Below are 26,000 nucleotides of genomic sequence, written 5' to 3'. Positions count from 1 at the left end.
ATCAAATATCCAGCTGGGATTTCATTCTTTATGTAAAAATAAATAAGCATGTCCATCTCATTAGTATACAAGCATCTATCTCATTAGTATGCAATTGCGCTTTCATTTTTAATAAGTGGTAAAATTATGTGTATACCAAGGACTTTGTCTAGGGAAGTTTAAAAACATTCGTCTATTTGTTGTGTCTATGTATGTGTGTGCACATGCATGTGTGTGCATATGTACGTGTGTGCACATGTGTGTGTGCACATGTATATGGGTGCACATGTATGTTTGTGCTCATGTGTGTCCATGCACATGTATGTGTGTGCGCATGTGTGTATGTGTGTGTGCACGTGTGTGGGTGCACATGTATGTGTGTGCTCATGTGTGTGCATGCACACATATGTGTGTACACATGTGTGCACGTGTGTGGGTGCACATGTATGTGTGTGGGTGTCTTCCTCAGTTCTTCTATATAAGTGTAACCAAACATTTTTATTGTAAGGCGTGGCCTCTGGTCATCTGTGGTGGGTTGTGAGGCGTGGCCTCTGGTCATCTGTGGTGGGTTGTGAGGCGTGGCCTCTGGTCATCTGTGGAGGGTTGTGAGGTGAGGCCTCTGGCCATCTGTGGAGGGTTGTGAGGCATGGCCTCTGGCCATCTGTGGTGGGCTCCAAGGGCTGATATTTATGAAGGAAAAACAAAGAATCTCATGTCTCCCAACCCAAAGGCTTTAATTCTGAACTCAGTGGTGAATTGTGGCTTGTTCCTTGGAAATGTTTCCAATCTAGATTCCTATATGGAGAAAAGAGTGACTCATGTAGCAAACCAGAGGGTTGACCAGTCGAAGAGACACAGGGAATTACAAGCCAGTGTGAAACAGCTGACTTCAGACTTGTGTGTTGTAATAGTGCAAGAAAACATCCCAGCCTGTGATGGGTCAGACTGAGAGTCCTTGGAACCTGATGTTTGTCACTCACAGTTGAATAATAATGAATTAAGTTGATTAGAAAGTTTAAAAATATACAGTAATGAATTGTGAAGTTACAAAAGTAAATGACTTGGGAAAAGTCAGTAGAGGGCAATTATTGTACGGGCCCGGCAGTGCTCTGAAGACTCGAGAGCAGCAGGGAATGGCTAGGTGTTAATCTGATTTCGGGAAGGCTAATGCGCGAAGCTCTCCACGCAACAGGGACAAATGCACCTCTAATCATGCCTGTATTAAATTTAGTACCAAGGAGAGAGGCACTTCTCTCGCCTCAATTTTATAGGAATGCAATTAACACGGATATGAAAAAAGTTAAAAGAAACAGAATTAGATTTGAGCTTCGTGGTCTATCTCGGATGAAAATTAAGATGTATTTGTAGGGTACGAGCAGGTACATTTCCCAGGGACTCACATGGTCAATGTAGAAGAATGGAAGATTTCAGGCTGGTTGTACACGGGGGTGGGGGTGGGGGGGTAGTAGGGGGGTGGGGAGTAGAGGAGGTAGGGGGTGGCGTGGGGGTGAGGTGTTCCCTTATTAGCCACGAGCCTTCTTAGCAGGACACTGAGACTCTTTAACCTGATGGACCACAGTCAGTTTTAACCTGATGTCCAGTGGTCAGCCTTAACCCCATGTCCAGTGGTCAGCCTTAACCCCATGTCCAGTGGTCAGCTGTAACCCGATGGCCGTGGTCAGCTTTAGTGCTGACTCGTAGCTGAGTACAGCTGTATTCACAGCTGCTCAGATGGAGACTCCAGTCCCTGCCCCCAGCCCCCAACCCCTCCCCACCTGCTGAACAGGTTCGGGCCCCAGCACTGAGAACTTGGCCACCAGCATCGGATGGGTCCCTTTCCAGTTGCTCCTCTGAAACTTTAACAACTCTTGAACTCGGGAAAAGCAAACGACAACCAAACCAAATCAAACTCCAAAACCAAAGCCATTGTGGGGGGTCTGAGGGGGTCTCCCTGGCTGACAGGAGACATCTGCCGCGACACTGTCTGTGTCTTGGTGGCTGTGCTTGTCACAGCATGGTGTTTTGACAATTCTTTCTTTCTAAGATTTACGGATTTTTATTTTCACGTGGATGAGTGCTTGCCTCATGAATGGTGTGTATGCGTGACACCTGAGCTCCGGGTACCCAGAGAGTCAGAAAAGGGCTTGGAGCCTCCGGGACTTGACCTACGGAAACCTGTGAGCCACCGTGTGGGTTCTGGGAACTGAACCCAGGTCCTCTGCAAGAGCAGCCAGAGCTCTCAACCCCTGAGCCGTCTCCCCGACTCCATCAGACGTATTTTTTAATACAAGAGATGTTTTTGATATTATGTACACAGATTTGTCTCCTTCATAACATGTACTCTCCCTTCACACAGGAGTTAAGGATCTGAGCTCTTGGTCTGGATAAATGGTAGAAAACAGTATAATTAAAAGAATGGGTTTAATTGGAAAATTGATCCAAAGCTCCATTGAGCCCCCCTGTTCCCCACCAGACAGGGCAGGCCTCCCTAATGCAGCCTGGCTGCTTCAGGAGTTGGGGACAGAGCTTGCTTGATTAAGATGTTTCTTGGGAAATGGAATTAAGCCTAATGATTTCCAATGGAAAGGACTGCTAATTGGGGAGGCAATGTTGCTTAATTGGGACACCTGCGGGTAATTAAAAGCTCTCTCCCAGTGGCCTTTCCTGCTCCTGGCTCTGGGAGGCTAGCTAAGGCAATGTGAGGGATCCAGGTATTCTCAGGCCTTGCTCTCTGTCACGACGCAGCGAGGTCTTCCTTTCTGTCTGGCCTTAGAGGGATATCCTCCATAGGCCAGGAAGCCCGTGGTGAGTTAAGGCCTCGGATCTGAGCTGCCCTTGGGGGGGGGGCTATTCTTGAGCTCGAGTAAAGGGAGACACAGGCAGCGACAGTGGGTGTGGTCCCCTGTGAACTCAGCATTCAGAGTGTGAAGCAGGCGGGGCGGGGTCTAGAACTGACTCTAGATATTTAGCAACTTTGAGACTAGCCTAGGAGGGGTAAAAAGAAGGGAGTGAGGTCATATGACAGCACCCAAGGAGCCCCCAGCCCCAGAGGCCACTGCCCATAAGGCCCTATGTGTGAGGGACTTGTTGCAGATGTCACTTTCCCCAGGGAGAGGTGCCCTGCTCCAGTTTGGGAGACCTCGGAAAATGCTCTGGAAAAGCCAGGAATGCTGATTACTGCTTCACATCTGGAGCTAGGATTGTGACTCTCATCTCTCCCCCAAGTCTCAGTTTCCTCAACTCTGTCCCTCAAATGGGGATGATTGTACTCCATTGCAAGGTATGGGGGGGGGATACTGTGCCACATTAACCGCCATTAAAAGGGCCGTTCATCTCCAGGTGTGAGGAGGGAAAGGTGAAATTTTTGCTTGTTTTTGGTGGCAGTGACTCACTTAGGTTAGCTGTGAATTCACAGTCCTCCTGTCTTGTCCAGTGGGACAGCAGGGTATTTTGTGCTATGGGCCTTGCTGGACAATGAAGAGGAGCTCTGCAGAGAGGTGATGCTGTGAACAATTTTTTGGGAAGGTGTTTGTGCTGCCTTGGCAGCAGGAGAAACAGTGCTAGGTGGAGAGAACTTTAGAATGTTCTGGGAGTTGTTGCTGGCCTCTGTTTCTGTTGGGCAGTGTGGGGGAAGAGAAGTGTCTGGGCTATGGGACAGCAGAGGCTGTATGGTAAAAAAAAGGACCAGTGAAAGAACTCCCTGGTCCTGTGACCAGAACCAAGGAAATGTACCCTGCTCCTAACCAACTCAGGAATTGAAATCCAGCCATCCCTGAGCATGAAATCCAGCCAATCCCTGAGCACGAACTACACCCAATCCCTGAGCATGAAATCCAGCCAATCCCTGAGCATGAAATCCATCCAATCCCTGAGCATGAAATCCAGCCAATCCCTGAGCATGAAATCCAGCCAATCTTCGAGCTTGTCCAAGCTCAGGAATTGAAATCCTAGCAATCTCCACCCTGAAAAATCTTCACCCTGGAAAGCTCCACGCCTAGGAAATGCAATATAAGCCCTGTATCTGTTCAGTTTGGGATAACCCCTTTTCCACCCTGGCACAGGCAGCCACACTCCTGTATTCCTTCCTCCCAGTAAATCTCTTGAGTGAGGTTGCTTGTGATGACTTTCTTTTCCAGAAGGGGGTGGGCAGAGCAGAGATGTAACCACTTTCCCTTGGATGGGAGTAGAACTGCTACATTTTTGCAGGGAAACTCCCTTAGTGGAGCAGAGCTATAACGTTTGGGCTCGGGGAAACTTTCCCTTGCTGGAACGGAATTGCTACACTCCGTGGAAGCTGAGCAGGGCTGTAACATTTCTCCTTAGCAGAGCAGAGCTGTAACAACCTAGGTTACACGGGAGGGGGAATCTCAGGAGTCACAGATGTTCCCCAGGGAGCTTGTTGGGTCCTCCTGTAACTAGCAAGCGGGTGACTGCCAAGGAGTGCTTAGTGAGGCAGTGATGGGGCAGAGAGAGAAAAGTCTCATGTAGGAAGTACCATTCTGGTCTGGGAGCACAAGAGCAGGGAGACCGGCTCAGTGGGCGGTCCCAAAGACAGGTGACAAGTCCCTAAGCTCAGACAAAGGCAGTGAGAACTAAAGAGGGACAGCTGGGATGCTTAGCAGGGGTTGCTTGTCTGGCAGTGTTTGGACTCTGCCATCAAAGCTTCACCAGAGCCCCTCCCTGCCCTCTGGCTGTCAGTGGTCCTTTGTTCACACTGCCTCACCCCCATCTCTAATTGTGCAGACAGGCTCCCTGGGCCCTGACATTCCAACGGAAACGTTGCGGGAGTCTTGAGACTCCCAACCAATACCCTCTGACAACTGAAATGAATTGGGACAAGGATTTGGGGTCGCCAGCTTCTTGAGGAGGCTATGGCGAGAGAGCTCTGCTGACAGACAGGAAGCAAGCCTGGTGCTCCCGTTTTAGCTTTGAGAGGAGGCAGGATTGAATAGCATCCAGGCTGGGAGCACAAGGTGAATCGGAGCATGGGTGATTGCGGCTTTCACTCTGACAACCATGTCATGTTTTCTCCGTCCCTTGTGGTTTGGGTGACAGGCACAGCATTCATGTGCAATGGATAAGGTGTTTTCTGAAAAGCTGTTCTCCAAAGCTGGGTCAGTACTGGCTGCTGGTGCTGATGCAGAGCCTGGGGACTGAACCTATTACCATCTACCGCATCAAAAGCATCTTCAGTGTTGAAGTCTCTTGAAGTGCTCAGTGACTTCTGTAAAGCACTCCCATGAAGAGCTGCTTGGCAGAGGACCAGTCAGTGTGGTCCAGGTCAGCTAGGTGGGAGAGCCTCTCTATTTCCTCCCTAAAACTTTGAACTGGCCCAGCCATCCTTTCCTAGTCCCCCTGCTGCTAGCGCTGAGCCATCCCTCGGCAGAGAGTGCCCGAGGCTGAGACTGAAACATGCTGGTATCCACAAGAAGGACTTCTTTCTGGGAATGCTTTCAGAATTCTTATTCTAAAGTTCGAGTTCAGCTCCTTCCAACTATTTGGTTTCCCTTTGAAGTCCTGCTGGAGGAGAACAGGGGTCTGGAAGGGTCTTTCTCTGCATGGGCACCCACTGTGGCTTGCCTTTTCTAAGTGGCTTCCAGGGCAGGTCCTGTCTCCTCCCATGGCCTCTGTGTCTCTGTGGGGAGTGAAGCACTAGCCACTCCCTGGTACCAACTTCCCCGCTGGCCACATGAGACAAATTTCCCCAGCCGTGCGTGATAGTTGGCACGGCTGCCTTGGGGTCCGAGGAAGTAGGGATCATGTCACAATGCACGGCTTTTAGATCTGTGGGCCGTGATGCCGTATGGGGTGTCACACCTGAGTGTAGGGATCATGAGCGCTTCGGCAAATGGTAAAAGGTTTCTGAACATGCCATGACCAAAATGGAATTCGAAACCAAACATGAAATGAATCCCGGATGCTTCTGGAAGCACTCGCCATTCTTGCATGGTGTGACTTCACCGTAGCCTTGGTTCTAGACATGCAACACATGTGCTGTGCACTGTGCATGCCACCATGTCATGCAAGGCCAGCAGGCCATGCCGGAAGCACCTCAGCTCTAGTTTGTGACTACACCCCATAAAGCGCACTATTTTTATTGCATCCGTAAAATGCTTCTCTCCTGATAGGAACATAATGGTTTAATTATGAAAAAAAGCCTTTTAATATTTTCCTACTGTCATTCTTCACATGCAAATATCACAATAGTCTGTCTTTGGATTGTCTGGTGTTAGGATGTTTGGTTTTAAAAAATTACTATTTGAGCTGTTGACTCAAGGTCATAAAAAAGGCATCAAATGACTTTTGGCTTAAAATTGGGACAGAATTTCCAACAGTTTCTGAACTGGTTGTCTTAGTTACTTTTCAATTGCTGTGACCAAACTCCATGATCAGGATGGTTTCTTCCAGTTCCATCCATTTGCCTGTGAATTTCAAGATTTCATTTTTTCCCACTGAGTAATACTCCATTGTGTAAATGTACCATATTTTATTTCCATCCATTCTTTGGTTGAGGGGCATCTAGGTTGCTTCCACGTTTTGGCTATTACAAATAATGCTGCTATGAACTCCCTGAGTGAGGTAACCCAGTCACAGAAAGACAAGCATGGCATGCACTCACTCATATATGGTTATTAGACATAGAGCAAAGGACTACCAGCCTACAATCCACGCCACCAGAAAAGCTAAGAAACAATGAGGACCCTAAGAGAGACATGCTTGTTCCCTGGAGAAGGGGAAAGGAAAAAATCTCCTGAGCAAATTGGGAGCATGGAGGTGGGGAGAGGGGAAGGAGGTAGGAAAAAGAGAAGGGGAGAAGAGGAGGGGGCAGAAGGACATGAGGGATCAGGAAGATTGAGTCGGGGAAGAATAGAGGAGAACAACAAAAGAGAAACCTTTATAGAGGGAGCCAGTATAAAGAGAAATCTGTCACTAGGGAAATGTTCAGAGATCCACAAGGATGACCCCAGATAAGACTCTAGGCAGTAGTGGAGAGGCCATCTTTGATGCCCTTCCTCTATAATGAGATTGATGACTATCTTAATTGCCATCCTAGAGTCTTTATTTAGTAGCTGATGGAAGCAGAAGCAGACACCCAAAGCTAAGCACTGAGCCATACTCCTAGAATCCATTTGCAGAGAGGGAGGAGGGATGAACAAATGAGTCAAGACTGTGCTGGAGAAACCTACAGAACCAGCTGACCTGACCTAGTGAGAGCACATTGACCCCAGTTGTAAAGCTGGGGCACCAGCATGGGACCAAACCAAACCCTCTGAAAGTGGGTGCCAGTTAGGAGGCCTGTGCAGTCTATGGGACCTCTAACAGTGGAGCCAGTGTTTATCCCTAGTGCACAAATGGACTTAGGGAGCCCATTCCCTATGGAGTGATACTGCCTCAGCCCAGATATATGAAGGAGGGCCTAGACCCTCCCCCAAATGATGTGACAGACTTTGCTGATCTCCCATGGAAGGCCTCACTGTCCTTGGGTAGTGGGTTGGGGGTGGGCTGGGGGGGGTTGGTAGGGAGCATGGGAGGATGGGAGGGAAAGGGAAGGGGTGATTGATATGTAAAATGATTGTTTATAAATAAAAGAAGGAGAACCCCCCCACCATGATCAAGGCAATTTACCATGTTTCATTTGGGGCCCACCACTCCAGAGTGTTAGAGTCCGTGGCCATCACCGTGGGGAGCATGGCAGCAGGCAGACAGGCCTGGCACTGGAGCAGCAGCTGGCAGACTGCACCACAATCACAAATATAAAGAGCTCACTGGGAATCACATGGACCTTTAAAACTTCAAAGCCCACTCCCAGAGACACACCCCCTCCACCAAGGCCACGCCTCCTGATCCTTCCTAAAGAGTCCCACCAATGGGTGACCAAGCATTCAAACACGGGAGCCTATGGGGCTATTCTCATTCCAAACGACACGCGGGCCGTGGGCATACTTCTGCCATTCAGTACCAGGCGGGTATATGAAGGAACATTCGTAGTTCTGACAACCATAAACTAAAAATGACCAATCTGCTCAGAAAAACAAAGTTGCTCTGTGTCTCCCACAGTATCAAATATCCAGCTGGGATTTCATTCTTTATGTAAAAATAAATAAGCATGTCCATCTCATTAGTATACAAGCATCTATCTCATTAGTATGCAATTGCGCTTTCATTTTTAATAAGTGGTAAAATTATGTGTATACCAAGGACTTTGTCTAGGGAAGTTTAAAAACATTCGTCTATTTGTTGTGTCTATGTATGTGTGTGCACATGCATGTGTGTGCATATGTACGTGTGTGCACATGTGTGTGTGCACATGTATATGGGTGCACATGTATGTTTGTGCTCATGTGTGTCCATGCACATGTATGTGTGTGCGCATGTGTGTATGTGTGTGTGCACGTGTGTGGGTGCACATGTATGTGTGTGCTCATGTGTGTGCATGCACACATATGTGTGTACACATGTGTGCACGTGTGTGGGTGCACATGTATGTGTGTGCACACGTGTGTGGGTGTCTTCCTCAGTTCTTCTCCACTTCTTTTAGAAGTGTCCTTGGAACTGGGCGTTTTGGTGAGAGCCCTCAGGATCTGCCTGTCTCTGTCTCCCTACCTGTTGCGGGAATGGGAGGCACAATTCCACCATGCCTGGCTTTTTATTGCATGTGCTGGGGGTCTGAGCTGAGACCTCCACACTCCCGTAATGAACACTTCATTGACTGAGCCATTTCCCAAGCCCAAGGATTGAGTGTTTTTTTAAAAGAAATTTGTTTATGAATCATTTTTGTAAGATGGTTCATGTTTAACAAATGATTTTATAAATGACTCATCTATTTTATAAACCTATATATCCAGGGTCACTTCCTTCGATGAGAAGCCTGCTATAAAGTACATCTTCAACCACCCTCCCCAGATGCAGAAAGAGCTTTCCCTCAGAGGTAACCCCCATTGTGCCAACTCCCTGGCCGTGGCCTGCATGGCCTGGCATAGGGTTCTGCCACCCCCCCCCATTGCTGGCTCTGGTTAAGCAGCACTAACCCTAGTCACAGTCCCACCCCAAGGGTGCAGCGCCATTTGTGCGTTTGATAGGATGTTATATTCTTCCCATCCAAATATTTCTTCCTCATCTCCAGCTACCCTGGAATCCCTCATTGACCATTTGTATTGGACATTGAGGAGGGCACAGCTGGGGGGCGTCTCCTGAGATATGCCTGAGTCTGGTCAGTTCCAGAAATAATGACCATGATGCTTCTAGAACTTTATTCCTCCTACTCTTCAGAAGGCATGCATTTGGGCAGAGAGGCCTGTGCTCTTAGTGTCCCTTGTATTGGTGTTAGGCCTTTCCTTCCTCATCTTCTAGGAGTCCTGAAAACACCACGTGTGTTGTGTCCATGCAGGGCTGGTTGGCTGGAGCTGTCAGGATGGAAGAGTGAGGGTCTGTTTGGCTAAATTGGAGGCCGGTGGGCAGTTTGCTTAGCAGGGTATCTGTTGATAAAGTAGCTGGAGCCACTTGTGGGAAATCATTAATCTCAGTTAGATCTGATCCTGACATGATTGGATTTGGGTTCAGGCTTTCCACACCAAGCCTGGTCCATCTGCTGGTCTCTTCTACACCAAGACTGTCTACAGGCTGGTGCCCACACTGGTAAAACAGTCTCTAGCACCTCTGGGGGAAGAGATGAGATACTGTGCCCATTCTGAGTTCCAGCCCAAGGGGGCTTACAGTGTCTAACTGCTGGCTGCCCAAGGAAGATGTGCCATTCATTCTGGAGAAATTATTAATCACCGCAATTATGAGATTATTACCCTGCTGAGTGATTCTTTTGTCATACTCCCAGGGAGGCTGTGTTGGGAGAGGAAGGTGGCCCTCAGCATTGAGCCAGGGGTGAAAGCTTGTAGCCTGACTCCCCAGCCCCTGTTGAGGCCCAGTGGATGCCTCATCAGAGAGGTCTGGCTTGGTGGGTCATTCAAGATGCCTACTGTTGAAAATTATGGCTCTGCCTGTTGTTATGATGGGGAACCGTGCAGGGGTCATTTGTTGGTGGGCCAGGCCTGCCTGGACTCAGGCTGCAAAGGGCTGGCAGCCGTAAGTGGTGGTGAAGAGCTATAATAAGGGACCCCTGCTTTGAAACATAGCACATGCTTCGGACTTCAGAAGAAAACCGAATGGGTACAAGTTGGAAAGTGAGCTTATGTGTTACGAAGACGTATCTGTCCATAGAACAGAAAGCATTACAAATCCCTCAAAATAGTTAACTGTTTTCACCACCTGCAATTTAAAAGGTGTTGCCCTTGTATTTATAGATTATACTCTAATAGCTCCTCATTCATTTTGGACAGTGTTGGGTTTTGTTGGGGATGAGCAGGTGTGGGTTGCCCTTGCATTTATAGATTATATTCTAATAGCTCTTCATTAACTTTGGATGGTGTTGGTTTGTTGGGGATGAGCAGGTGTGGGTTGCGCTTGTATTTATAGATCATATTCTAATAGCTCCTCATTGATTTTGGACAGTGTTGGGTTTTGCTGGGGATGAGCAGGTGTGGGTGGGTTATATACTTTTTCTTACCCTCTACCCCTAACCTCACTACTGCTTCCTCATCACAATGTGGTTGGGTTGAATTAGGACTCTATGGTTGTCTCATTATGATTGTGGAAATGTAGCTCATGGATAAGCTAGCATTACCCTGTTTACTTTCTTTTGGGATGCTTATTATGTTTCTCCTAGAGAACATATCTTTTGGTCTCTTTCTTTTCTTTTCTTTCTTTCTTTTTGTTTTTCGAGACAGGGTTTCTCTGTGTCTTTGGAGGCTGTCCTGGAACTTGCTCTTGTAGACTAGGCTGGTCTCGAACTCAGAGATCCGCCTGTCTCTGCCCCCTGAGATCTGGGATTAAAGACGTGCCGGCTTGTCTCTTTATTTTCTAGTACAAATTTATTTTGTTTTCTTTAGGTACCTTCATAGTTTTATCAAATCTGTGACAATGCACATATATAGTATTCTAGTTTACTTACTTACTGCTGTGTGATAAACATTACGACCGAAAGCAACTTGGGGAAGAAAGGGTTTATTTCATTTTGTGTGTTATAGCTTTTCATTTAGGGAACTCCAAGAAGGAGCTTAAAGTAGAAAGCAGAGAGAATGCTTTTTACGGCCCTCACTTCCTCCCAGGCTCTTGTTAAGGTACATTTCTTACATAGCCCAGGCCTACCTGCCTAGGCAAGGCACTGCCCACAGTGGGCTGCTACTTCCTACACTGATTAGTAATCAGAGAAAAAATGTCTTATGCACATGCTCATGGGCCAGTCTGATGGAGGCAGTCCTTCAGCTGGAGTTCTGTCTTCCCAACTGCATAAGCTTTGCAGCCACGATTGGCCATCACGCACAGATATCCTCTTCCTTAGAGACTTTCTTCCTACTTCTAGTTTGGACTGATATGTAGAATTTTCAAGTGCTCCCTGCTTTAGTTATTTAGTAAAAACAAATAAGTAAACACTGAAAACCTTGTGACCCACAAATCCTAAGGAATTCACAGATGGATTCACTGAATTTGTGGACGGTTTAAAATCATGTGTCTGAGAGATCTCGTGTATCTTTGACCCATGAGGCTTTCTAGGGAAGATTTTTCATACCATTAAAAGCTTAGGAGTCAGAGCTGCATGGTGGTGGTGCACGCCTTTAATCCCAGCACTCGAGAGGCAGAGGCAGGCAGATCTCAGTGAGTTCGAGGCCAGCCTGGTCTACAGAGTTAGTGCCAGGAGAGGCTCCAAAACTACACAGAGAAACCCTGTCTCAAAGAAGAAAAGCAAAAGCTTAAGAGTCACTGGGTTAAATGAGCCTGGACATCAGCAGGTACTTGGGATGTGCACTCTGAGGTGGGAGGTGCCTGTCTGAACAAGGGTAGGGGGGCAGGGAGGCTGGGCTTACAGTCTTCAGGAGCCCTGTACTTTAGAATAGACAGTCTGGCTCCACCAAGTTTTGTTGCTATCATCTTTTCCAAGTGACAGTAACTTTGGGTACAGGATTTAATTACCGGGGAACAAATCTGAGCTCAGTGCACGAACCCTGAAACTCCTTAAAAGACACTTGCGTGTTCATGACTAACTGGATTGATGGAACATCTTGTTCATAAATGTGGCCACACTTTAGTCATATTTATTTGTAAATTACAAGTGATTATCCAATAATTTTTTTTCTTAAAAAATAGGCTCTTGAAACCATTGTTTTAATGAAAAATAAAACTCAAGGCAGATGTGGTAGGGGTATGTAATGAGTGAACTGTAATTAAGAGCGGCAGTTATTCCCAACTAGGCATCTGGAGCCGCGGTCCAGTCAAGCCAGGCGGGGGAGGGTCAGGCTAAAGACTCCTCAGTCATGGGATGGGGCGGGGGTTGGGAGTGGGGCAGACAAGGGGAGGCAGGCAGACAGGGATGGTCCACTTGAAGCCTGCCTCACAGAGCGGCACCTCTAGTGACTGGTCCTTACTTATGGTTGGATGGCGGAGGGAAGGTCCCAACTTCTCATGCTTGGGAAGAAAGAAAGCCGGCCTACATGAAGATATTTTCTCTGAAGACTTCTGAGAGCAAGCTGATACCCTGAAGAGTGATTCCTCATATAAAGTAGGGTCCACCTGAGGACTAGTCAGGGGCCAGTCCTCCTCTTCCTAGAGCAAACGGGGACCCGGGATTCCAGCCTTCCCAATTCCTACAGTTTTGCTCTACTTCATTCACTTCTGTGAATTTCACCAGAAGCCTTAACTACCTGTTTTCATGGTCAGCCTGGCTAGGGTTCTATGTTCCTCATGGTTTGTCATATATAGCGTGTGGGGCTGTGTACCCGTCAGGGCTCTGTGGGCTGTCATTGGGAGAGGAAGCCTCTGTGCTGGAGCTGGGGGGCTCTGACAGGAGGATGAGGCAGATCTAACCCCGTGGACAATACTGGCTGATTTATGTCACCCTTTGTCAGTTTCCTTATTAGTAAAATCGGGTGATAGCAGGCCTGGCTTTGCGGGTCCATCCAGCAAACAAGAAATGCTTTTGTTGCTAAGCACAGTTGTTTTCTAGAACCGATACATTCCTGCCTTCGAGCCTCTCACCACCTAGAGGGAAGACAGACAGACACAAAGTAGTGCAACCAAACGTGACGGGCGCTGGAGAGGCAGAGCCAGGGGTCAGGGGCTCAGGAGATGGTCACGTGCAGTATACTTGGGGTTGGAGAAGTTTCATCTTTTCTGGAGGGGATGGGGCAGGTGAATTCTGAGGTTGAGTAGGGGCATGTTTGGGCTTCTTAGTACAGGAGAATCACTGGGGAGCCATGATCTACACTCACCAGTTAGAGCAGGCTCTCAGCAGAAAGGGAATGCGCATCATGGGGTGAGTGTTACAGCTCTGGAGAGAAAGGTACCCTGGCTGTTGGAAGCCAGGGTATAGCTACAGCTTGGAAGGGAAAGGTATCCCGGCTGTCAGAGGCCAGGTTAGACCTATAGATGCGTTCTGGTGGGGGATGGTTTCCCACAGGAATGCTGCAGCTCTGCTCCTCTCTGAGAGACCGTTACAGCTCAGCTCTGCTCGGCTAAGGGAGTTTTCCTGCAGAAACGTGGCACGTTCTGCCCCTACTCAGACCAAAGTTGTTACTTCTCTGCTTGCTCCACTCCGGGGTAAGAAGGTCTTAACCAAACCTCATTCAAGAGATTTATTGGCAGGGAGGAGTCCAGGAGAGTGGCTGCCTCTGCTGGGGTGGAAAAAGGTAGCTCCCAAATGAACAGGTGCAGAGATTATACAGGGCTTCTTTGGGTCGGAGTTTTTCCAGGGTGAAGATTTTCAGGGTGGGAATTGGTTGGATTTCAATCCCTGAGCTTGGATAAGTCAGAGATGGGTTGGTTTCTCCTGCTCAGGGATTGGATGGTTTTCATGCTGAGTTGGCCAGGGGCAGGGTGTGTTTCTTTGGCTCTGGTTTCAGGGTCAGGGTGCGTTTCTTTGGCTGACTCTTTTAGTCTCCATCATGGTCCCAGTAGAAGAGAAGGGGAAAAGGGGAACTGAAAATACGAGGGCGTGCTTCACGTGTTAAGGGTCAGTGTTTACAGGGACACGGATGTGCTGAGTCTCCCACTAGAGGTTTTGAGTGTCTGAGACATGTTATCCCACAGGGCTGAGTTCAGGGAGGTGATGGAGAGATGGTGGGCTCGGGCTCTGTCCCTAGGACAGCGGGGTGAGTTTAAGGAGTTTTCAGTAGGGAGAAGCAATGCATTTCAGGGTGACCCATCTCCCACTGGCCCCAGAGGCCGTCTGCGGCAGGCAGAGAGATCGCTGCTGCAGTGAGGGTCCACGCGAGGTGACATAGCTCAGGCAGTGGGTCAGAGGCACACACAAGGGACACGCCAGGGCTGACCACGAACCTTGGCCTCTGCCCTCAGCTTTTTCTCTTGTAGCCCATGTCCGTGACAGGTCTTTACAGGGGACCAGCTACAAGAGCTAATTCCTCGCGTGGCAGCATCTCCTCCATGTATCTTTACAGGGGACCAGCTACAAGAGCTAATTCCTCGCGTGGCAGCATCTCCTCCGTGTATCTTTACAGGGGACCAGCTACAAGAGCTAATTCCTCGCGTGGCAGCATCTCCTCCATGTATCTTTACAGGGGACCAGCTACAAGAGCTAATTCCTCGCGTGGCAGCATCTCCTCCGTGTATCTTTACAGGGGACCAGCTACAAGAGCTAATTCCTCGCGTGGCAGCATCTCCTCCGTGTATCTTTCCACCTGCTTGGTGTTTCCGCCTGGGAGCTCAGCATCACTTAAATGACTCAGGCACAGGAAAGAGAAGCCTCCGGAACCTTCCTTTAAACCAAGGCACCGTCCGGGCTTCCTGTTCCCCTAGATGTGAAAACAGCAGAACAGATGCGTCTAATCCTCTGAGAGAAAGTTTCCTCTTAGCTGGTATCAAACGTAAATGCTGGGCCCTGAAGGGAATGTTGAGGAAAGCTGTAGCCTGGAAAACATTTCTTTAATGAGTGGTTGGTGCATGCGGGGTCCACCGACGGGCTGGCTCACTCGCTAGTTGTTCCCTCGGACGCGCTTCTTGCTTGTTTCATCCTGCAGTGTTTGTGGCCCACAGGCGTTTTCCTTGTGGCCGACGCTTTCTTCTCAGTGGTTTGTTCTGGAGACTTACCGCAGGGGCCCAGTTACCAACTGACATTAATATGCGAGTTACTTCCGGTAGCCACTGATGTTGCCTGGTAGATCTATACAACCAGTCCTGGCCTCAGAGGCCTCGGGGAGCAACCCATTCTCTACTGTGTGTCTGCGTCACACGGCCTCCTGTGTGACCTCAAGGCTTCCTCCTCTGCGTAGAGGCTGAGAAACCCTCCCTCATTTCTTTGTGCTCTCCCCCTCTCTCTCCCCCTCTCTCTCCTCTCTGTCCCCCTCTCTCTCCTCTCTCTCTCCTGCTCTCTCCTCTCTCTCCCCCTCTCTCCCTCTCCTCTCTCTCCCTCTCTCTCCTCTCTCTCCCCCTCTCTCCCTCTCCTGTCTCTCCCCCTCTCTTCTCTCTCTCCCTCCATCTCTCTCCTCCCTCCCTCCCTCGCTTCCCCTCTCTGTCTCCCTCTCTCTCCTCTCTCTCCTCCCTCTCTCTCTCATCTCTCTCCCTCTCTCTCCTCTCTCTCTTCCCCCCTCTCTCCCTCTCTCTCCCCTCTCTCCCCCTCTCTCTTCCTCTCTCTCCTCTCTCTCTCCCCCCTCTCTCATTCTGTAAGTTAGATTTGAGGCTGGTAGGAGGCTCAGGTCACAAATTCCCAGGTGTAACAGTCTCATTTCCTATGCTCATCCTCATCCTACCGGGATGGTGGTTACCCATGCATGATCATCCTTGGCCCTTGTCTCCCTGGTTGATGCTCGATCAAGTACCAGACACCAGGTTTCAGGCGGTACAGGCTCTGGACCACGGTCTTTCCATCCTTCTGGCTGGGAAGCTGATCCACCATTCAGGGGTGCTGTCTGCAGTTTCTCCGCTACGTTCGAGGCTCCTGAGCTTAAGAGGTCACCTGCTGCACCAGAGTGTCTGTTCCCTGTGAGCACGGACCCCATTGGTGTTGACAAAGAGAAATAGGACACTCTGCGGCTGTCCTGAGTGACCAGCTTGTTCCACCTGCTTAGCCGCGGGGATCCTACACAAAAAAGGGCAACACAATCTCAAATGTCAGACAGACCGAGAACTCCAGACATTGGGAAGGAGTGGTGAATGGTGGGGGAGGCCGTCTGGGGCAGAGGGGCGTTTGGTAAACCCGTGACTGGGATGTGGGGGCCATTTGAGAGCCCCATAGCCAATAGGAAATTCTGATTCCATGCAAAACCCAGGTAGCCAGCCCCACAGCCAATAGGAAATCCCGATTCCACGCAAAACCCAGGTAGCCAGCCCCACAGCCAATAGGAAATCCCGATTCCATGCAAAACCCAGGTAGCAGGGAGCCAGCCCCACAGCCAATAGGAAGTCCCAGTTCCATGCAAAACCCAGGGAGCCAGCCCCATAGCCAATAGGAGGTAGAATCACCAGAAGAAAGCGCCAACTGGAGCCGTTGAACTCTGAAGGACTTGAAAAACTGTGCCAGGCTATTTCTGTAGCGCTGCCCACCCCCTGCTGCCCGCCTGGCTGCATAGTGTGGGCTTAGCGCGCTGTAGGCCCCACGGCATCGCTTCTCTTTGTCACAGTGCGTGGCTTTGAAGTCTAATATAACAAGTTCACCTGTCACAGGCCCCAGCAGTTCCTCAGTTGTCGCCCCCAGCTCTGCTGCTCCCGCAAAGAGGCGCCTTAGAATCCAACCCCAGAGAAAACGGATGCGGAGCGGAGTGGAGACGGCAGGTGCTTTTTATAGCTTTCAATGGTTGCCAGTAAAACACAGAGCTGACAAAACACCTCCGAGGCAACGGCTTCTCTGGACAGACTGTTTTGAAAGGGATTCGGTTCCATTTAAATGATGGTATTTTGAATATTTTTCCCCCGTATTCAGCACCCCCTGTCTTCCTTTTTTTTCTTTTTTAAATTTTCCATAGGAAAAACATAAATGTGATTTAAAATTGCCTGGGAAAGTCTAGGCATAAATGTTAAAACATTTGGGTGTTGGTTAAAGGGAATTTATGTCTGTAGTTTCCCTCTGTTGCAGGAACTTGCTTTTTATTTTTGGTGGTAAAACGTTGCCCCAGACTCGGTACGATATCCTTTTTTTTTTTTTTTTTTTTTTTGCTGTGTTCTCGATCTTTCTTTAGCAATCCCTCTGCTGTCTGCCTGTTCTGCTTCTGTGTCAGGTGGTCCTGGGAACAAACTGTGCGTAGTCTCCGAAGCAGAAGGCTGAGCCCTGATGCCGGCTGGGCCCAGCAGGTGCACAAGCAGGCCATCCAGGCTGTGGGGTCTGGGGCGAGCAACGGTAGGTGTGCCTGTCGGGAAGGGCATGCCGATGCACGATGGGCAGGCCTCGGAGGTTTCCAGAGACGCCAGCTCCAGATTTTTAAAAGTTTTTGATTCTTAAATGTACACAACAGGAACACAGCCCCTCTGTGCGGTGGGATAAAGGCCACGATTCTGCTGTGGGCCCTCAGGTGTCTCTGCTGTAGATGTCCCAGCTCTCCTGGCCTCGAGGAGCTGGAGCTGTTGTTAATGGGAGAGGGGGAATCTTCTCAGGCTTGAGACTTGGTGGCAAGCAGCCTCCTTCAGAACTGTTTCAGTTTGAAATGGTGTCCTTGTCACACGGCAAGGACGGGCTCATCCAGAGGGCCTGCAAAACTCTTCGTGCCCTGTATTTCTGGGCTGGGTCACCTGTGTAAACCGTGTGAGCCCTGCAGGCTTTCCCTTCCTCTGTCTCCTCTCCCTCCCTCCATTCAGACAAAGTCTTCCTACGTCGCTCACACTGGCCTCAAACTCATGATCATTTTGCCTTCTGAGTACTGGGCATTATAGGTGTGCTCCACCATGCTCGGTTCCAGGCCTTTTTTGTTTTGTTTTTAAGCCAATGTTTTAGGTTGCCATGCAAAGCAAAAGATGTCCTCATGGGATCTTCACATACGTGTCTCCGAGGTGTGTTCTCATGCCAGACTGCTGTCCTACATGCCCCTTCCAGAACCACATCCAGGTCCTTCCCTTTCTCCCTCCAATTCATCCCAAAGCCTCGCTCAAGATCTCTTCCTCCCCTCTCACGAGCCCCTTTCTAGTTTCACGAGTGAACCTCACACACATGCATTCTTCTAAGGCAGGAAGTTATATCCGGCCCCACGTGGCAGGTGTCTTGTGAGACAAAGGGGCGGCATGAGTAGCTGTGACTGGGAAAGTGAAGATGGCGTTGTTGTTCGAGCTGCAGCCGGTACGCACGGAGGTGAGGCTTGAGGCCTTTATCTGTCCACGCCCACCATGCTGCTGGGCTCCTGGAGTGCAGACTGCTGAGGGCAGGGCAGGGGTGCAGCGGGTGGCGATGGGAGGCCCCCCTCCCATGCTCTCACAGTGCACCCCGAGACATCCAGTTTCTTTAAACAGAGGCATTCTCCTGAGTAGGGTTTCCAAACCAGCACCCAGGAACTCCACTCTAGGATGCGGGAAGGAACAGGAGATTTCAGGTTGAGGTTGGGACCCATGGCTCTCAGCGGGCTCTGCCTTGTCGGCGGTCGGCGCACCTCTTCTCCGGGATGCTTACTTTAAGTGTGCTCTGGTTCATTTCCAAGAGAGCAGAGTCTTGCTGAGACATGGCTGTTTCCCCGCTTGCCAGGCCCCCCAGATCTCCCTGCAGGTCTTCGTGGATTGCTGCCGAGTGCCAGCCCTGGGGCAGTAGGGGGCAGAGCACACCTCCTCTCGGCCCTGGGCCCTGGCCTCTTAACCTTGACAGTTAGGCCAGCCAGACCTGACATTCCTGCTGGAGCAAGTTCACACCCCGTGTAAAACCAGACAGGAGAAAGCCGGGCAGGAAGGGCATCGGTGCCTTGGGGATTTGTCATCCAAGAGGGAGCGAGTGAGGTCTAGGGAGCTGTGAAGGCTGCAGTGGCATGAGGCCTGTTAGAGAGGAGAGCCCTGACCCGGGACCTGTGAGTGCTTCTCAGAAGTGAGGTGAGACCTCTGTGGGAGAGGCTTGCTGGATAGTGAGGTCTGGGAGACGGGTGGGAGGGGTGGAGAGGCGGGAGGGGCCAGGACAGGTGGGCGGGGCTGGGGCAGGTGGGCGGGGCTGGGACAGGTGGGAGGGGCTGGGACAGGTTGGGGGGTGGAGAGTTGGGAGGGGCTGAGACAGGTGGGGGGGCTGGGGCAGGTGGGAGGGGTGGATAGGTGGGAGGGCTGGGGCAGGTGGGAGGGGTGGATAGGTGGGAGGGGCTGGGGCAGGTGGGAGGGGTGGATAGGTGGGAGGGGCTGGGGCAGGTGGGCAGGGCTGGGACAGGTGGGAGGGGCTGGGACAGGTTGGGGGGTGGAGAGTTGGGAGGGGCTGGGGCAGGTGGGCAGGGTGGAGAGGCGGTCTGGCTGGTTATTCATTCAGAGGTTGGTGAGATCTACAGAATCTCTTTTTGGAAGGAGAGGACAGACCAAGGCCATGTATTTTACTTTTTTTTTTTTGTGGTTTTGCTTTGTTTTCTTGACATGTAGTGTTGCTATGCAGCCCAAGGTAGCTTTGAAGTTTGCGAGCTTCCTGTCACCCCCATTCCCGGTGCTGATAGTGGCAGTTACACACTGCCATACGTAGCAAGAGGAGCTAAAGAGGGTTGGGGTTCATAGGGGGAGTACTGAAGCCACCTTCAATTACAGGTTGGTGTGATATAGCCCGAGATCATGGGGTACTGGGGGGGGAAGCCCCCTGTTCTGGAAGTCAAGGCTGACCCAGTTTCCTGTTGCAGTGCCTGCCTGCACTGTCTTGTGGGTACAGGCAGCTTTCCGTGCAGATGCAATGCATCCTGGGAAGGGAGCTATTGCTGGCTGGGAGCCAATCACAGTCTTGTTTGCTCCTGAACCAGGAATTTGATGATTGTATCCCAGGGGGAGCAACAATCCCTGACTTCCTCGTTACCCAGCCAGGGGTCATCAAATGCCTTCCATGGGTTCAAGATTCCTTCATAAACATTTATCACAGATCTTTCCAGGCCCGGGAGACTGAGTGGTGAACAAGGGAGGGGAGGTGCCCTGCGAGGCAGGGGGTGGGCAGGAGCACAGGCTGACGTGTCTGAGGGGCATGAGTTCCTCGATTCATTCTTAGGCCTTAGGGAAGCACGCTAGGTCGGAGGTTAGCACGAGGTGAGGTAAGCGTGGTGAAGGCTGCCCCTGAGGAGAGCAGGATGGGAGCGGCTGTGGAGGGCAGAGAGCAGCACCAGTCGGTGTGGTCAGAACATTCCTGATGAGGGTTCTCAGAGGATCTTCCTTTCCTCCAACTCCGCTGGAAGAGTTTCCCGTGGTGTGTGTGTGTGTGTGTGTGTGTGTGTGTGTGTGTGTGTGTGCATGCATGTGTGTGTGTGTGTATGTGTGTGTGTGTATGTGTGTGTGTGTGCATGTGTGTGTGTATGTGTGTGTGTGTGTGTGTGCATGTGTGTGTGTGTGCGCGAGCGCGTGTCCTAAGCAGTTTTGGTCCTGACCACCCAGTGCAATCACATTATCTCCTCTCTCACCAAGCCCACCTGTTTCTCAGCTGTTGCCCACGTGGAGGCGGCCTTGGCACTAGATGCCAGCAATCGCGGGAGATAAGGAGCACCCAGTTAGACGACGCTTACAGCTAAAGCCTGTGCGTGGTGCCCCAGCCCGGCACCCGATGCCTTGATAGGACCGCAGTGGCGAGGGACAGTGTTCTTCACTTAACGGGAAGGACGCGGGGGCGGGGGGGGGGGGCGGGACCTATCGGGTGCAGTGACCTTTCACGGCAGGCAGGCTGTGTGCCGACATTGAGACAATTATCTCGGGAGCCCGTGGGCACCAACTTCCTGTTGATAGCATGCGGAGCTAATTACCTTGAAGAATTGACGGCAGAGGTTGGTGCCTGTAATTAATTGGCCCTCAGGAAGGCCTCGCTTGGCTCAGGACCAGGAGCATCGGTGTCCAGCAGCGCCAAGCCCCCGCGGTTCCCCCTCTTATGTCCTCCCTTCGCCACCGTGGAAGCTGCCCTCCGGTGCTTTGTCGCCTTCTCGAAACCTTTCCAGTGAACCCAACACCCGGTTGGCCGACCACCCACCCCCTCTCTCTGTTTATAGTCTCCAAGGCCTGCAGGGAGGAATCAGTGACCAGTTAATAAACACATTCTGTGTGGAAAAGGTCAGCCTGCGAAGGCCTCGGTAATATATTCCCTCAGAATGAGGGAGCATGAGCATTCTGCTTCCTCGGTCCTCTGGGGGTGGTCCAGAAGTTAGTCGGCCATGTGGATGCTTGATGCCTGTACCTTCAATGAAAGAGGCCCGGTGGGCTGTCTCTCCATCCCACTGGACGGCTGGTGTGTAGGCAGAGGTTCTCATTCTGCCTGGTCCAGCAGCCGATCAGCCCCAAATAAACACACGGACTTACACTAATTATTAAACTATTGGCCGATGGCTAGGGCTTCTTACTGGCTAGCTCTGTCTTGATTGTTAACCCATTTCTATTAATGTAAGTATTTCCACATGGTCTTAGCGGAGAAGGGTCCGGACTTGTTACTCCTTCTTCGGCTACATGGGGTCTCCTCGCAGTACCTCTCCTCCAGCGTTCTCCTCGTCCCCTAGCCCCGCCTATCTTCCTGCCTCTACTGGCCAATCAGTGTTTCATTCATCAACCAATAAGAGACATACAGAAGGACGTCTCCATCACCTGTCTTGGGGGGAGGAGGTAAAGTGGGGAAACACTGTGGCTGTGCGGCTGGGAGCTCCGGTCTCTGCTCTGCGCCTTCATCTCCCACGACGGTGTATACCAGAGTGTGGGCGTCTGCTGCAGCATGGACCAGCCTAAGAGGCATGGGACAGAGGCTACACCTGCCTCCCTGATCCCTAGACACGGGTCCCAAAAGAAGAGGAGCACCAGTGGGCGGCCCTGCACAGTGTCAGCGAGTGAGTGAAACTAAAACCCAAATCTTGTGTGGTTGTAAGGGCAGGAAGCGCCCCTGGACCAGACCGCCCTCTCATGTTTCCTTTCGTATGCTGTGCAGACTGGAGGGACGGTGCAGATTTGGGCTCGGGGGCGAGCTGAGGAGGCTTAAGCTATTGTAGAACCGGGCACAAATGGGTCCAGTTGTCAAAAGAGGCTTGCTTTTGAACATGAAGAAACCATTGGCATCAAAGGTAACAAACCACAGACCATCTTACATCTTTTCTTATTTCCCCAAATCTTTCACTCGAGTTCAGCCTGGTTCACAGCTGCTGGGTAACTCAAAGTGGAGCAGAACCTAGAACCCTCTTTCACCTTCCAGAAACTGTCAGAGAATGTGTTTTCCACAGGAATGGGTGTGTGCATGCGCACAGAGGTGTGTGTGTATGACTGTGTGTGTGTGTGACTGTGTGGTGAATATGTGACACTGTATGTGTGGTATGTGAGAGTGTGTGTGAGTGTGTGACTGTGTGTGTGAGTGTGTGTGACTGTGTGTATGAGTGTGTGATAGTGTGACTTGTGAGAGTGTGTGAGTGTGTGATAGTGTGTATGAATGTATGAGTGTGTGAGCATGTGGTGTGAGTGACTGTGTGTGAGTGAGTGTGTGTATGACTGTGTGTATGAGTGTGTGATAGTGTGACTTGTGAGAGTGTGCGAGTGTGTGATGTGAATGTGTGGTGTGTATGAGTGAGTGTGAGTGTGTTGTGTGTGTGACTGTGTGAGTGAATGTATGAGTGAGTGTGTGGAGTGTGGTGAGTGTGTGACTGTATGTGAGTGTGATAGTGTGTATGAGTGTGTGATAGTGTGTGTGAGTGTGTGGTGTGTATGAGTGAGTGTGTGTGAGTGTGTGACTGTGCATGAGTGTGTGTGATAGTGTGTATGAGTGTGTGACAGTGTGTGTGAGTGTGTAGTGTGTATGAGTGAGTGTGTGTGAGTGTGTCTGTGTGTGAGTGAGTGTGTATGAGTGTGAGTGAGTGTGTGAGAGTGTGTGAGTGTGTGTACATCTCCACTCCTGAGTCCAGTGTGCTGAGTGTTTGCTTCTCATTTCCACCATGGAAAGCTGCTCTCTTTGAAAATTTTTGTATAAACAAAACAGGAATGAATGGAAGATAAGGTAAACTCTGTCTGGAAGCCACCGCCTGAAGTTACCTGGAAGGTAAGTTGATGAACACTCTTTGTATTAGTGCATGTGTTGTAGGTAGTCCTCTGCGATACCATTGTCCATTTCCATTTTGACACACTGTAGGCTCTTTCCGTGTCAGTGGGGATGGTGCTTCACCACTCTTTGTAAAGGCTACACAGGACTCTATTGTATGGTTGTCCCATGATTAATTTAACCTGTCCCTTATAATTCACATTTATCCACATTCACTCAGCAGCATAATTATCCATTTAATCACCTGTCTCTCCCTCTAGGCTGTGTGCTCGCTGAACACGGGGATACATCTGAAGCCCACAGGCGAACAATGGGCACCCAACAAATGTTTACATGGACAGATGGGTAAGTTAGTGACACGGGAAGGAAGAGGTTTTGCTTTGCCCATACTGTGGACTGTTTCTGGCTGTACGTGTGTTTTGAAGGACAGTCCATTAACCCAGGGCTGACGAGGGCACTGTTGTGATTATACAGCCGGCAGTTGCTGTGTTCTTGCTGCAGTGACTTTAAGTCCCTGTGCTACAAAGAAGAATTAATTCGCCATCTTCCCGAAGAAAAGTCCTTGGCTGCTTGGGCCTGTGGGCTGCTCTGCATGCAATTGCAGCCCCTCAGCCGCTCCTGGCTTCCAAAGCCACAAAGACTTCCAGCGAGAGGCCTTTCAGAGTTCTAGACAGGATGAGAGGCCTTTCAGAGTTCTAGACAGGATGAGAGGCCTTTCAGAGTTCTAGGCGGGATGAGAGGCCTTTCAGAGTTCTAGGCGGGATGCCTCGGCCCTTGAGCTATAGTGAGAAATGCGACCCAAAGGAAAGATGTAAACGAAACTCAGCTGCCTCTAAGATCACTAACTGAAAAGAGATTAAACACTGGGCACCTGACTCGGGGGTGGGGGAGGGGGAGGGATGTTAGGCTTCTGTCCCCAACCTTCACTGTGTCTTTAGCTATTGTCACACAGCCTTTGTACTCTTAATTGAGAAAACGCTTCCACAGGAGTGACCTACGTGGGTCACTCTGTAGGCCTTGGTAGGGCAAGTGTGTGCGGCATCTTATTAACTGTTAACTGATGTGGAAGGACCCACCCTGTGTGAATGGTGCCAGCCCTGGGCTGGGGGTCCTGGGTTCTTTAAGAAATCAGGGTGAGCAAGCCGTGAGGAGCAAGCCAGCGAGCAGCGCCCTCAGTGACTTCTGCTTCCGTTCCCGCCTCCAGGTCCCTTCCCTGCTTCAGTCCCTGCCCTCAGTGATGGAGAGTGACCTGAGGGCAAGCCAAAGCAAACCCTCCCCTTAGGGCTGTGGTGTTTCACCACAGCGACGGAAACCCCGGTGAAGACAGTCGTCCAGTGCTGTGCGTCTCAAACAGATTCAAAACCCCCATCTTTGGAAGAAAAGAGCTCGAGTCTCGATTTTCTCATCTGTAAAGTGGGGCAATAGGCACGGCTTCTCAGAAGGTGTGGATTGATAAACTCCTGCCTGCGGTGCAGTAGGGATTACCTGCCCTAGTATGGCTGTGTTGAGAAAGGGTTAGCTCGGAGCAGAGGGAGCAAGTGGTACCCACTGTGCCCAGAGTGTAAGGGATGACCCAGTCCCCAGCAGGGGGGCATTGAGAAGCAGGGCTTTTATGGAGGAGAAAAGTCGTGAGAGAGGGTGGAGTGAGTCCTCATGACGGAGGACTAAGGAGAGCACCCACCTCTGCTGCAGAATACGCCAGGCGCAGGAGTGGCTTCTCACTGGACGCCAGATCGTTTGTGTCTGGGACTTCCCAGCCTTCAGGGCTAGGAATAATAATATCCCGCTTTTAATAAACCAACCCACTGGAAAGTGTTTTGTTACAGCAGCCCAGATAGGGCAAGGTAATTCTCCACAGAGCGTTGGTCCCACCGATTGTGGAAGAGAAGCCTGGAGACCGCCTAGGGGCTGCGGCGTGAGGATAAAGGAAGAGCAGGTGGGTGGGCGGGCGGGGACAAGGCTCCTTCAAGCTTGGCATCTGGGAGTGAAGTTGTCAGTGGAGATCGAGGTGGGCGTAGTGATGGTTAAGGGGAAATCAGGTTCAGAGAGGACTCAGTTCACCCACGCATGGTCTCATTATGCCTTTAGCTCCTCGCTCCTGAAGGTCTGTGGAGACACAGCCAGCGGGTGCTGCTGCTGCTGAGCAGGTCCCTGGCTATGCTCTGGACTGCCCAGGGGCAGCCGTTCTCCCTCACTTTAAATGTGCCCATTACTCCTAGGCCTGCATAGTGTTGTCCATTTTCTTTACTGCTGTGGGACTCTCTCTCCTCCGTATTATACGTTCATATATGTTCTTTATATGTTAAGGTTATAACCCATTTGGCTTATGCTTGTCTCATACACGTTTTTCCAAGTTTATAATTTTAGCTCCTTTGGAGACTATTTTAATAGAGTTTCAATTGGCATGTGTTTGCTGTCCACAGTAACAGGGTTCATGAAGGTATTTTAATATAAACATGTCATGCGTCATGAGCTTTGACCTAATTCACACCCCTCCCCCCCCAATCCCGAACCAGTCATCACCCCCTCCTGTTACTCTCCGTTGCTTCTGCTCTTATGTTGATATACAGGAGCTATAGAAACGCGGAAGGTCACATTGGTTGAGTGTTTTTTTTATGGCATTCCACCGTCCTAATTTGCAGCACCCACGATGGCCTGGTGCTCTCCCGCCCCCTGTGTAGACCCCGAGGCTGGGATCACAAGCATGCGTGGATGCACCCAGAATAAAATTCCCTTCTGAATAAGGGTGAGCGAGCCTGTGGTGTGGACCCGTGGGATTTTTATGCGTCGGATGGGAGCTGGGTAACAGTTGCTTAGTCATTTCGCTATGAGTGTGTTC

At 50.5% G+C, this 26,000-nt stretch overlaps 1 long non-coding RNA gene across 3 annotated transcripts; it reads left to right on the top strand.

The window, feature by feature from the left end:
* The first annotated feature begins 20,442 nt into the window (after positions 1-20,442).
* On the top strand, positions 20,443-25,091 carry LOC110342489. 3 transcript variants are annotated; one of them, XR_002384577.2, is made up of 4 exons: positions 20,443-21,968; positions 22,067-22,199; positions 23,102-23,506; positions 24,366-25,091. It is a non-coding gene; the product is annotated as an uncharacterized LOC110342489 (long non-coding RNA). The 3 variants fall into 3 exon arrangements; XR_002384578.2 differs by having other exon boundaries at positions 20,443-22,199; positions 23,102-23,161; positions 23,422-23,506; XR_002384576.2 differs by having other exon boundaries at positions 20,443-22,199.
* Positions 25,092-26,000: the final 909 nt, after the last annotated feature.

This window comes from Mesocricetus auratus, unplaced genomic scaffold (genome assembly GCF_017639785.1).
Source record: "Mesocricetus auratus isolate SY011 unplaced genomic scaffold, BCM_Maur_2.0 Super-Scaffold_100013, whole genome shotgun sequence".
In the NCBI taxonomy this organism is placed as follows: Eukaryota; Metazoa; Chordata; class Mammalia; order Rodentia; family Cricetidae; genus Mesocricetus; species Mesocricetus auratus.
This window is presented reverse-complemented; position numbering and strand designations above follow the sequence as displayed.